The 13,202-nt window shown below is 43.8% G+C and overlaps 1 protein-coding gene across 1 annotated transcript in view; it reads right to left on the minus strand.

Moving 5' to 3' along the window:
* The window catches only part of BMP2K (BMP2 inducible kinase), a 276,469-nt gene that overhangs the window by 228,472 nt on the left and 34,795 nt on the right, over positions 1-13,202 (minus strand).

The following is a 13,202-nucleotide window of genomic DNA, read 5'->3' on the forward strand; positions in this document are numbered from 1 at the left end:
TATATATATATATATATATATATATATATATATATATATATATATATATATATATATATATATATATATACACACACACACACACACACCGTATTTTTCGGACTATAAGACGCACTTTTTTCCCCCCAAATGTTGGGGGAAAGTGGGGGGTGCGTCTTATAGTCTGAATGCTGAATGTAGGGCTGCGGGAAATGAGGGTGGTGTGGTGGAGCGGGTCGGTGGCGTCATGCGCAGGCTTTAGCAGCGCCTGCCGTGACCACGTGGGCCCGCTCATTTCATATGCACGCCCATCCTGCCGCCCGTCATTTCTCAGCGCTGAAGCCGGCGCTGACAGGTGGACGGGATGATGGGTGGGGGATGAGCGCATGGCAAAGAGCCAGCCCGCGTTATCTCCCCTGGCAACTACAGCCTGGAGTGATCATGTGTGGCTGTATTCACTGCCCCCCGCGCATCATTATCAGCTGTGGGGGCAGTGAATAAGTATACTCACCAGTCACCGTTCCCTGCAACACCGTGATGTCCTCCTGTTTGCCAGCCCCATGATGTATGTGTGGAGCCGTGCGCACAGCGATGACGTCATCCCTGTGCTCACCGCTCTCCAGGAGGACATCGCGATGCTGCAGGGAATGGTGACCAGCTCCACACAGGTCAGCGGCGCTGCTGCTGACACAGACAGGAGGACGAGCGATGCTGCTGGAGGGAGGAAAGGTGAGTATAAATGTTTAATTTTCTCTGCCACAGGATACAGGGCATATAGCAGGATTGGGGTATATAGCAGGATGGGGGTATATAGCAGGATGGGGGTATATAGCAGGATGGGGGTATATAGCAGGATGAGGCTTTTTATCGGGATGGGGGCTATACCAGGATGAGGGATATACAGTGTGTCCACCCATATTCTGTCCACCGCCATTAACTTGAGAACAGCGGCAGCTATAGGCATAGAAGTGGTGTCTAGGTATAGTAAAGTAACCATGTGCTACGCAATGAAACCACCTATAGCGCCACCTGGTGGAAAACAACGGAGTTAGCATTTTTATCTTGAAAACAGAATGAGATAAGAGAAAAAAAGGGAATTACAAAGTTGTAGGGCATCATCAATTCAATACGAATCGACACCTTGCATACAGAAGTGCTATGATTAGAATGTGTAAAACTCACAAGGCTGCGGACGTGAAGCGATACCTCATGGAGACCTTCCTACAAGTCATTGGGTATGGTGGCTGCGTGGAGTGGCCTCCACGCTCACCTGACCTGACCCCATTGGACTTCTTTCTGTGAGGTCACATCAAGCAGCAGGTGTATGGAGCCCCTCCACCAACATTGCTCGACCAACGATGACGTATCACAGATGCTTGTGCAAACGTGTCACCTACCATATTGCACAACGTGCAGCAAGATACAGTATGCTGTCCAGAGTCCAGATGTGCATTGCAGCTGACGGTGGCCACTTTGAGCATCAAAGTTAAATGAGTGCCATATGCGTGACCAGCATTCAGTGTTTTGGGGGGGGGGGGTCAAGGGTTTCACATCATAGCATTTCTGTATGCAAGGTGTCGATTCGTATTGAATTGCTGATGCCCTACAATTTTTTAATTCACCTTTTTTCTCTATCTCGTTCCATTTTCGAGATAAAAATGCTAACTCCGTTGTTTTCCACCAGGTGGCGCTATAGGTGGTTTCATTGCATAGCGCATGGCTACATTACTATACCTAGACACCACTTCTAGTTCTATGCCTATAGCTGCCGCCGTTCTCAAGTTAATGGCGGAGGACAGGATATGGGTGGACACACTGTATATGATGATTACTTGTTTTTATTTTATTAGCGTATCTGACTGTTGAAACTGGCATGTCTCACCTCTTTAATCTGCTTTCTGACAGGGCAACATAATGAAGGTATGTGCCAATAACCGATCTAGGCAGAACATACTTAGTGTACTGTCAGTGTAAGATAGGTTGGTTATAGATATTAGACAAATGTCCGCTGCCCCTTCTATAACAGGGGTACTCTTTCCCTACTGCTATTTTTTACCATATCATAGAGGTAAGTGTCCTAAGACACGATTTATTGTCCGTTCAATGGTAAGGCTGCTTTCACACATCCGTTTTGTGCTGAGCGGCACAATATGGTGCTCTGCAGAAAAAACGCAACCGTTTTTTTTTGCCGCCGGTTGCGTTTTTCCCGCATAGACTTGCATTAGCGCCGTACTGTGCCGCATGGCCTTGCGTTGCGTCCGTTTTTTGCCGGATGCAGCATATTTAGCCCATGCGGCGGCTGCATGGAACGTTGCCTGGCACATTTTTTTGTGCGGTGAAAAAAACGCATCGTGACGGATCGGGCGCGATTTACAATGCAAGCCTATGGATGCCGCGTCCTGCGGCAAAAAACAGTTTTTTGCACTGTGCATGCTCAGTATCAAGCCGCATCCGTCAACAAACGGACGGGCCGCATGGAAAAACTTATGCAACGGATCCAGTTTTTTCGCCGCATCTGTTGCATAGGTTTTTGAGCCGGATTGAGCCGCACTGCAAAAACCAGATGTGTGAAAGCAGCCTAAGCCTGCTTCTTAGCTCAATGCCCAGCTCAGAGGCGGACACAGACAAAAGAGGGTACCTGTGCAAGAACAATATATGGGCGCTTTACAGTTCCTTAGCTCATAATAATGCCCCCCCCCAACCTGTTGGGCCCCTGCAAGGCTGTACAGGTTTTACCGATGATGTCTTACCCCCCCCCCAGCTCAGCTATTGCCTATGCTTCAGAATAGCGAACGTTCCTAAGGCTATGTGCCCACAGAAGCTTGTTTGTGTGGATTTTGCCGCGGAAAACCTGGGGATTTTTCTGGATTTTCCAGATAAATACGCAGCTTTTAGCATGTATAGTCACTCCCCATGTTATCCTATGGGACATGAGGAATGCTGTGTCCACGCTGCGGAAAGTGCGGCTGCCGAACATGCTGCAGATGTCCGCATCCGCATGTATAATTGCATGTCAATTATTCATGCGGAATTACCTGCGGATGTCCCGGCCCTCCGCTATGGAGATAGAGGCCGGGACATCCGCAGATAATTCGCATGAATGTCCACATGTTTCCCGCAGCTATTCCGCTGTAATCTCGCAGCTAAAAATAGCTGCGGACGCTGGCGGGCAGCTGCGGGAAACATGCGCTCGTACCTGCGGACACATCTGCAGGTACGAGCGCCCGTGGGCAAATAGCCTTACAGTGCGTTTGCCAAGACATGTTGGAATGACACTAGTCCAGATGAAAAGCCATACACAAGATATGTCCATACAAACTTTGGAGCAAAGCAAGTAGCAATGCACAGAGTAGGCGGAATAAGGCGGCATGCGCCCCCCTCCTCCCCACATGCATTATGGATTTTACTTTACAAAAGAAATAGAGAAACGCACATAAAACACAAAGATTAATTAAATTGTGTAACGTCGTCTAGCCCCAATGGAAACTAGCAGAAAAGTGACAGATGGGGTTTGGCTGTGTTGTCTTGCTCTGCCAGACTGTTATGACATGAGAGGAGTCAGTTTTCTCAATAACTGCCACTTGGAAAAAAAATATGCTGAGACACTATGCAATCCAGTACTAAGAAAAAGGAAGGTAGAAGAACTAATTGGCGTTGGCTGTGCCAAGATAACAGAAATAAAAAGGCAACAGTTTAAGCACTCTTTGCAATAAATAAAAAACTGAAATTAGAGACTGAATTGTATGCATTAATAATGGAATACAGTCATGGCCAAAAGTTTTGAGAATCACACCAAAATTATATTTTCACATGATCTGTTGCCCTCTGGTTTTTAATTGTGTTTGTCTGATGTTTACATCCCATACAGAAATATAATTGCAATCATATTATGAGACCAAAAGGTTATATTGACAGTTAGAATGAGTTAATGCAGCAAGTCAATATTTGCAGTGTTGACCCTTCTTCTTCAGGACCTCTGCAATTCTCCCTGGCATGCTCCCAATCAACTTCTGGACCAAATCCTGACTGATAGCTGTCCATTCTTGCATAAGCAATGCTTGCATTTTGCCAGAATTTGTTGGTTTTTGTTTGTCCACCCGTCTCTTGATGATTGCCCACAAGTTCTCAATGGGATTAAGATCTGGGGAGTTTCCAGACCATGGACCCAAAATCTCTATGCTTTGTTCCATGAGCCATTTAGTGATCACCTTTGCTTTATGGCAAGGTGCTCCATCATGCTGGAAAAGGCATTGTTGGGTGCCAAACTGCTCTTGGACAGTTGGGAGAAGCTGCTCTTGGGAGGACATTCTGGTACCATTCTTTATTCATGGCTGTGTTTTTAGGCAAGACTGTGAGTGAGCCGATTCCCTTGGCTGAGAAGCAACCCCACACATGAATCGTTTCAGGATGCTTAACAGTTGGCATGAGACAAGACTGGTGGTAGCGCTCACCTCTTCTTCTCCTAATAAGCTGTTTTCCAGATGTCCCAAACAATCGAAAAGGGGATTCATCTGAGAAAATGACTTTACCCCAGTCCTCAGCAGTCCACTCCCTGTACCTTTTGCAGAATATCAGTCGGTCCCTGATGTTTTTTCTGGAGAGAAGTGGCTTCTTTGCTGCCCTCCTTGAATCCAGTCCTTGCTCAAGCAGTCTCCGCCTCACAGTGCGTGCAGAAGCACTCACACCAGCCTGCTGCCATTGCTGAGCTAGCTCGGCACTGCTGGTAGTCCGATCCCGCAGCTGAAACAGTTTTAAGATACGGTCCTGGTGTTTGCTGGTCCTTCTTGGGCGCCCTGGAGCCTTTTCGGCAACAATGGAAGCTCTCTCCTTGAAGTTCTTGATGATGCGATAGATTGTTGACTGAAGTGCAATCTTTGTAGCTGTGATACTCTTCCCTGTTAGGCCATTTTTGTGCAGAGCAATGATGGCTGCACGTGTTTCTTTAGAGATAACCATGGTTAACTGAAGAGAAACAATGATACCAAGCACCAGCCTCTTTTTAAAGTGTCCAGTGGTGTCATTCTTACTTAATCATGAGTGATTGATCGCCAGCCCTGTCCGCATCAACACCCACACCTGTGTTAATGGAACAATCACTAAAACAATGTTAGCTGCTCCTTTTAAGACAGGAATGCAATGATGTTGAAATGTGTTTTGGGGGTTGAAGTTCATTTTCTTAGCCAATATTGACTTTGCAAGTAATTGCTGTTAAGCTGATCACTCTTTATGACATTCTGGAGTATATGCAAATTGCCATAGAAAAACTTAAGCAGTAGACTTTGTAAAAATTAATATTTGTAGCATTCTCAAAACTTTTGGCCATGACTGTACAATAAACATGCATTACCACAATGGTATGATTATAGTGTAGCTTTGTTTATCATGGAATATTATTACATTTTTGTATATCTGTCTAATTTTTTCTAACTTCCACTACTTTCATAGTGGTGTCGGGTTCTGTTCAGACTACAGATTCTGACAGTCCATCCGATAACTTCTCTGGTCTCTGTGATCAACACAGGAAGACTATGGCATCGACCTGCAGAATGGTCAATCATAGGCAGGCTAGTAAGAGTTAATCTCTGCAAGTCTGCTTGTTAGTCTCCTTTGATCACATGTTGTGGGGAAGCCATTCACATCTGCTTCTCCTATTTATGCTGGCTAGATCCTTCCACCTATGCCAGCTATAGTTTATCTTAGTTTGTCTGGTGAGGTGTTGCGGTTGTTATACTTGTTGCTGAATGCAGTTGTGGAGTTAACTCTTGTTGCCTTTTTGTTGTTAACTTCCTGCTCTTACTTTAAGGCTCATCTACACACAACGACATCGCTAACGAGATGTCGTTGGGGTCACGGAATTCGTGACGCACATCCGGCCTTGTTAGCGACGTCGCTGCGTGTAACACCTACGAGCGAGTGTTAACGATCAAAAATACTCACCTAATCGTTGATCGTTGACACATCGTTCATTTTCAAAATCTCGTTGGTCGTTGTGGACGTAGGTTTTTCGTCGTTCCTGAGGCAGCACACATCGCTACGTGTGACACCCCGGGAACGATGAACAACAGCTTACCTGCGTCCTCCGGCAACGAGGTGGGCGTGTCTTTCATGCGGCTGCTCTCCGCCCCTCCGCTTCTATTGGATGGCTGCCATGTGACGTCGCTGTGACGCCGCACGAACCGCCCCCTTAGAAAAAAGAGGCTGTTCGCCGGCCAAAGCGACGTCGCTAGGAAGGTAAGTATAGTGTGACGGGGACTAACGATATTGTACGCCACGGGCAGCGATTTGCCCGTGACGCACAAACGACGGGGGCGGGTGCTTTCACGAGCGACATCGCTAACGATGTCGCCGAGTGTAAAGCAGCCTTTACTCCTGAGTCTCTCAGTTCTATTCCTGTGTTTGTGCAGTGTGTCACAGTTTTGGTTTTCCTTGTCTGCCTTTAGTTGTTTTCCATCACACTCCTGCCAAGTCCTTCCCTGGTGGGAGGAAGGTATCAGAGTAGTATTGGTCAGGTGCATAGCCAGGAGCGAGACTCAGACATCTTCTCCACCATCAGGAGTAACCCTGAAGTTCAGAATAGCCTAGGGTTCCTTAGATTAAGGGACAGCATAGGAGCCTCTGTCCTTCAGTATCCTAACAGTCACCTTATGACAATATCATAGAAAAAAATTATAATGCCACAAAGTGTGCATGCTGAGAGTATTTTCTTCCATTCACGTATAAAACCACTTTGGAGGCATACACTCAAAATTGCATTGTAAGGTTGTCTTCCAGGAATTTGGACCTCAAGCAATGAAATGATGCATAATACGTGCTGAAACTAAAAATCTGTCATAGGAAACCTGGTCTCCTCAAAGTGGCGGACTGTCTGTGAGGTTCCACTACTGTGTCAGTTTCCAAAACTTGGTAGTCAAAGCCTGCAGACACCAAAGATCAAAGTAAATCAACATTTGCAGCATTTGTATAATGTCAGACTACTTCCATTTACTAGAATATCTGTCTACATGTTATACTAAACACAAAATAACATTCTTACCCATAGTAATATTGAGACCTTCAGCTTAGCAAATTAGGCCTACACAAAGCAATGGCGAAAAAATATAACATTCACATTTTTATTGTAAGCATATTAAAAAGTTATATTAAAATAGTGGAGAGTGCCCAAATAACAGGTTACAAAAATAGAGCAAGTGTGGATTAGGGCCTGATGGTGGCAATTATGTCATACATATAAATAATGGTGCTATAATGTTTCAATATCAAAGATAATGTGAATGTTGTATTATATTTTTTGCCATCTTTCATCTGTCTATATATGCCGCGATCTTTTTAGAACTACAGTATGCAGTCATTTTATTACACCCTATAATGCTGTTTCTCCTTGTTTAATGAGTAACCGTCATTTTAATTTTTATTTCATAAATCAATAGTATATCTGAAATAAGAAACTTTGCAATATATTTTATCAGAGTAACTGGATTTTTACTATCTCAGTTTATGGGTTTCTGAATAATGGACCAGTGAAGACAAATTATTATTATTATAATGAAAATAGGAGATGACAGTTAAGGCTGCTTTACATGCTGCGACATCGCTAGTGATGTCGTTAGCGATCGCACCCGCCCCCGTCGTGCAAGCGTGATGGGCAAATCGCTGCCCGTGGCAGACAAAATCGCTAGTACGTGTCACACATACATACCTTCCTAACGACGTCGCTGTGGCCGGCGAACAGCCTCTTTTCTAAGGGGGCGGTTCGTGCGGCGTCACAGTGACATCACACAGCAGGCAACCAATAGAAGCGGAGGGGCGGAGAGCAGCCGCATGAAAGACACGCCCACATCGTTGCCGGAGGACGCAGGTACGCTGTTGTTCGTTCTTCCCGGGTAGTCACACGTAGCGATGTGTGTTGCCTTAGGAACAACGAACAACCTGTGTCCCAGAACATCAACGACATTTTGAAAATGAACGACGTGTCAATGATCATTTGAGTATTTTGGATCGTTAGCGGTCGCTCGTACATGTCACACGCAACGATGTCACCAACGAGGCCGGAGGTGCTTCACGAATTCCGTGATCTCAACGACATCTCGTTAGCGATATCGTTGCTTTTAAACTTCTATGGTGACAGAAAGGGGAGGAGCTACTGGCAAAAATAGACATTCTGCTTTAAGTTCTACTGATATTACAGTTATCCATAAAACCCTATAAGCACGTAAGTCGGCTCAGTAATAGGAAAATCTGTATTCACTTAAGACAGATTATACCTAGAAATTCAGAGTTTTGAGAATGAAAGATCAGTCCAGGGTAAAAAAGGAGCAGATTTCTGTACTAAGGCATATTATAACAATTGTAATTTTCATGTGTAATATTAAGTTATGAGAAAAGGAAAAAAAAACAATGGTTATCTTTAACTTGTAATATGGATAGTATTTTTTATTATTTACTTTGTCAACCCGACTCCCACAACACAACAATGTATATGTGAGAGATAAGAACACACTTTTTATGTAATCATTTTAGTATAGGCAAGGTTCACGTTGCCTGTATAGGCTTATAGGAACAATCACAAACATTTTTAAGACTAACTGCTCACACAAGCACATTTCTAGGTGCAGAATCACTTCCTATATAATTTATAGGGGCTGCTTCATTCTGTCTTCATTTTTCACTCCTGCCATACCGGCCGATCCCAACCGTTCAGTATACATCAGCCATCCCGGGTGCTCCTGTCTGCACCAGACACTGTACCTGCTGCATCTGTACCAGTATTCCCTACCCCTGGGGTAAGCTGTTGCAGTACCATGTCTACCTGAGTGGCACCTGTAGACTACTTTACCTCACCCTCAGAAAATACAGTCAAGACGAGGTAGTCGCTTAGTCACGCCCCTTGGGTGAGCCAGCGCTACGCCCACTGGGTGCACTCCATCTCACACAACAATAGATTAAAAAAATTAAAAAAAATTACCTCAGAGATGGTATGCTTTTCTCACCGAAACGGCTGTCGGGTGGACGCTGGCACCCGGTCCCTCCCGGATTCCCCTGGTATATACATTCTATGATGGGCACTTGCCTCTTGGATCTCTTTTGACCATATGGTTTTGGGTTTTGGGTGTAACAGCCACCGTCACTCTATATATCTCCTATGACAATTTAGATCTTGGTATCTACACGTGACTTATATGGCTGTTTTCACCCATACCTGGTATCATTGGCAATTATGTTTATACTAGGTATATATGTATTTTTTCTACCTTCCTATACGGTGCATATGGATTAATTAACTCTCATAGATCCAGTGAACAATCACTTTGTTTTTTCCGGGGTTTCCTGATGTCAGCGTTCCTCTTGCTATTGTGCTGCTCACCAAACACCCTAATAAAGATCCACTTTTGCTAATTGGGCTTCTTGGTCGTCTTTTCTCTTTGTTTTTGGTGTTTTGTTGCGGCGAGCCCTAGTCCTCTCTAATTCTTCACATTATGACTCTCTGCTCATATTACTTATAATAATCTCTTATGGAGTTATGGATTGGCTGATAACTTTGTTTATTCTGAGTGGCACCTGTAGACTACTTTACCTCACCCTCAGAAAATACAGTGAAGACGAGGTAGTCGCTTAGTCACGCCCCTCGGGTGAGCCGGCGCTGCGCCCACTTGGTGCACTCCCGCTCACACAACAGATTAAAAAAAAATAAAAATACCTCAGAGATGGTCGTATTTTTATTTTTTTTACTAGTATTACACATGAAAATAAACAAAAAAAAAAAAAAACCTATATATGCATTATGAGATAAGGCTCATTTAATTATGTTGGGTATTTTGTATGATCTTCTAAAAAAAAAAAAGGGGTATTCTCAAAAACCGCTGATCCTGAAAAACCACTTGGCTGCCAGAATCCAGATCAGGCTGTGTACAAGATGCCCACTATGAAAGAACTATTCTATTAGTGAATGGCAAAGGAAAAGGCACTTTCAGTCTGTACCCAGCACAGAAAGAAATTCCCAAACATCTGAATCGCCAGGGATTTTTATCAATGGTGAAGCCGCTAACATACTAATGTGTATATAACAGGACGTTCTAAAGTCAGAAGAACAAAGAAATACGCAACGTGCCAAATTACAAAAGCAGGGTTTTTTCCCAAGATGCCAAGATCCTATGGTTGAGTAGGCCAGACTATAAAGCAGATGCATACAAAAGCTATTAGATGAGAAAGACCTATTTCGTGAAGACGTCCACAAATATGGGTGTAGCCAGGGGTTAACATCAAAAGTTTACGATGTATTCACATTTTCTATTCACCTGAGAATATGAACATCTAACAATACCTGTGAAAACAGAAATCTGACGGCAGCCAGAGAATGGTTTGACAGGAGGTTGCCCCCAAGGGAAAGTTTTCCTTGTTTGATCAGCAGAAGCCAGTTTTGCGAGTATGGATGTGGTTTGCTCACTTCGTACAGGATCTGGATTTACATTGGGATTTTTTTTTTTTTTTACTATGTCTAGACTGAATTATTACGGTAAAATAGCTTGGGTTTTAAATATACTTTTAAATGGAAGAGAAACTGCAGGAGCACAATAGTGATTAAAATATATATCATTCAGAGTGATTTTTTAATTTTAAAGGGAACCAGTCACCAGATTTGGGGCCTAAAAGCTGTGGCCACCACCAGTGGGCTCTTATAATCTAACATACTGTATATAAGAGCCCAGATCGCTGTGTACAACATAAAAAAAAACTATTTATAATACTCACCTAGGAGGTCGCTCTGGTGCAGACTGGTCAGAAGGGTGGCGCTGTTCTCTGGAACCGGCGCCTCCTCTTTCGGACATCTTACTTCTCCTTCTTCTGAAGCCGGCGTGCATGATGCGTTCTACATCATGCACACGCGCCGGCACTGAGATCCTGTGCAGGAGCACTACAATACTTTGATCTGCCCTCATGAGGGCAGGTCAAAGTGCGCCTGTGCGGGACTTCAATGCCGGTGAGGTTGTATGATGTAGGGCGCGTTATGCAAGCTGCCTTCAGAAGAAGGAGGACTTAGATGGCCGAAAGAGGAGGCGCCGGTCCCGGAGAACGGCGCCACCCTTCTGACCAGTCTGCACCGCATCGCCCCTTAGGTGAGTATTATAAAGTGTTTTTACGTTCTACACAGTGACCTGGGCTCTTATATACAGCATGTTAGAATGTTGTATATAAGAGCCCACTGGTGGTGACCGCAGCTTATAGGGCCCAAATCTGGTGACAGGTTCCCTTTTAAGTCATACTCAATATAGAGAAACTAAGGTTGAAAGCTTTATTGCCCAAGCATATAAAAAAGAAGCTGCATCAACTTTTTAAGGCTACCTACAGTGCCTTGAAAAAATATTCATACCCCATGAACTTGTGCAGAGCTGGTAGAGACATCCCCCAAAAGACTTGCAGCAGTAATTGCAGCCAAAGGTGGTCCTATGAAGTACTGACTCAAAAGACTGTATACAAATACAAGTCACAATTTTTTAGACTTTTATTTTTACCATATTTATAAAACCATATATAATTTCCATTACATTTCACAAATACTTGTTACTTGGGATTTTATGTGATATGTATATCACATAGTTGTAACATTAATAAAATACAATTACATTTGTGGGTGTAATGTGAAAAAAAAAAATGTGAAAAAGTTCACAGGGTATGATTACATTCTCAAGAAATTGTATAACTAGCTCTAAAAGGTTCAGAGTAGTCGATATGATTTTATTTTTTATTTTTTTTAAAGGGAACCTGTGTCCAGTTTTTGCAAATGTACACTAAAGTTACTATTTTTACAGTAGTCTAGAAAAAAGGTCTTTAAGCCCCCAAAATAACCAAAACCCCTTTCATAATCCCTTGATAGGACAGGTCCAGATTACAGTACTTTATCTTGCCCACAGCTGGACAGAGCGAAGTTCAGATGTTGTGGGACAGGTCATCCTTATAGAGCAAGAGAGTAGGACGGCGACTGCAGGAGAAAGAGGAGAAGGCAAGCAAGATCAACGACGCCCATTGGATAGGACTAGGCCTACCAGGGGATTATAAAAGCCATTTTTTTGGGGTATGCAAAAGGTGCTTGGGGACTTATATACAGGATGCTAGACTACTGTACAAAAAAATGGTAAAAGGTGATGACCTTAGTTTATATTGGTAGTACCTGGTGACAGGTTCTATTTAAAGGGAACTTGTCACCGGATGGTCTCCTTCTTCTGAAGCTAGTGTGGATGATGCGTTCTACGTCATCTACACTAGCCGACATTGATGTCCCGCGCAGGCGCACTACAATTCTTTGTTCTGCCCTACTTAGGGCAGATCAAAGTGCACCTGCGCAGGACCTCAATGTAGATGACATAGAACGCGTCATCCACACTATCTTCAGAAGAAGAACAAAGATGGCTGAAAGAGGAGAAGCAAACCAGGAGAACGGAGACACCCATCCGACCAGTCTGCTCTGCACCACCCGTTAGGTGAGTATTATAAACATCCGGTGACAAGTTCCCTTTAAAGCAGGTTTATGCTATGTTATCTAAAAGAAGCATGAAGTAGGGAGACCCGGATTCCAGCGATGTATCATTTAGGTTACTGAGTGCAGTAGTCTTGATAGAATCACTTTTTTTTTTGCTGCAGGTCTAGCAGAACTCAGATGTTGAGCTACGTATAACTCCGCCCACACCACTGAGAGAGCGCTGCCAATCCATGCTGGGGAAGTGTTTAGACTACCAGGCACAAGACCAGTTGTCCTATAGTGATAATCTCTTGCTGATAAAACATTGATTGTGTTGAATCAGCAAAACACAGCCCAGTAAGTGACATCATTGGAATCAAGGTCTCTACTCCTACATTATGATGCTCTCAGATTAAATAAGAAAAAAACTCCTGACAGATTCACTTTAAGTAGAAAGACCATTAAAAGGGGAAGTACACAACAAAACGTGGATTTTGTCCTTGTAATGATTGCAATGTGTACTAATAGTGTCCTGAATAGAATTGAGCAAAGTCGCAAAAGAAACGGAAGCGGCGGGTCCCTGCTCATTTAAAAAAATAAAAACTGATCCGATTCGGAATCTGTACCCATATAAGTCTATGGGAACCAGTATCTGGGGATTAAAAATGTTGGTAGAAGGGATAGGAGCACGTGCGGTGTACTCACCCATGCTCCTGTCATGGCGGCAAGCTGCTTCTGGGTCAGGCATTTATTTCTGGAGCTGCGTTCATGA

This window comes from Anomaloglossus baeobatrachus, chromosome 1 (assembly GCF_048569485.1).
Source record: "Anomaloglossus baeobatrachus isolate aAnoBae1 chromosome 1, aAnoBae1.hap1, whole genome shotgun sequence".
NCBI classification, from domain to species: Eukaryota; Metazoa; Chordata; class Amphibia; order Anura; family Aromobatidae; genus Anomaloglossus; species Anomaloglossus baeobatrachus.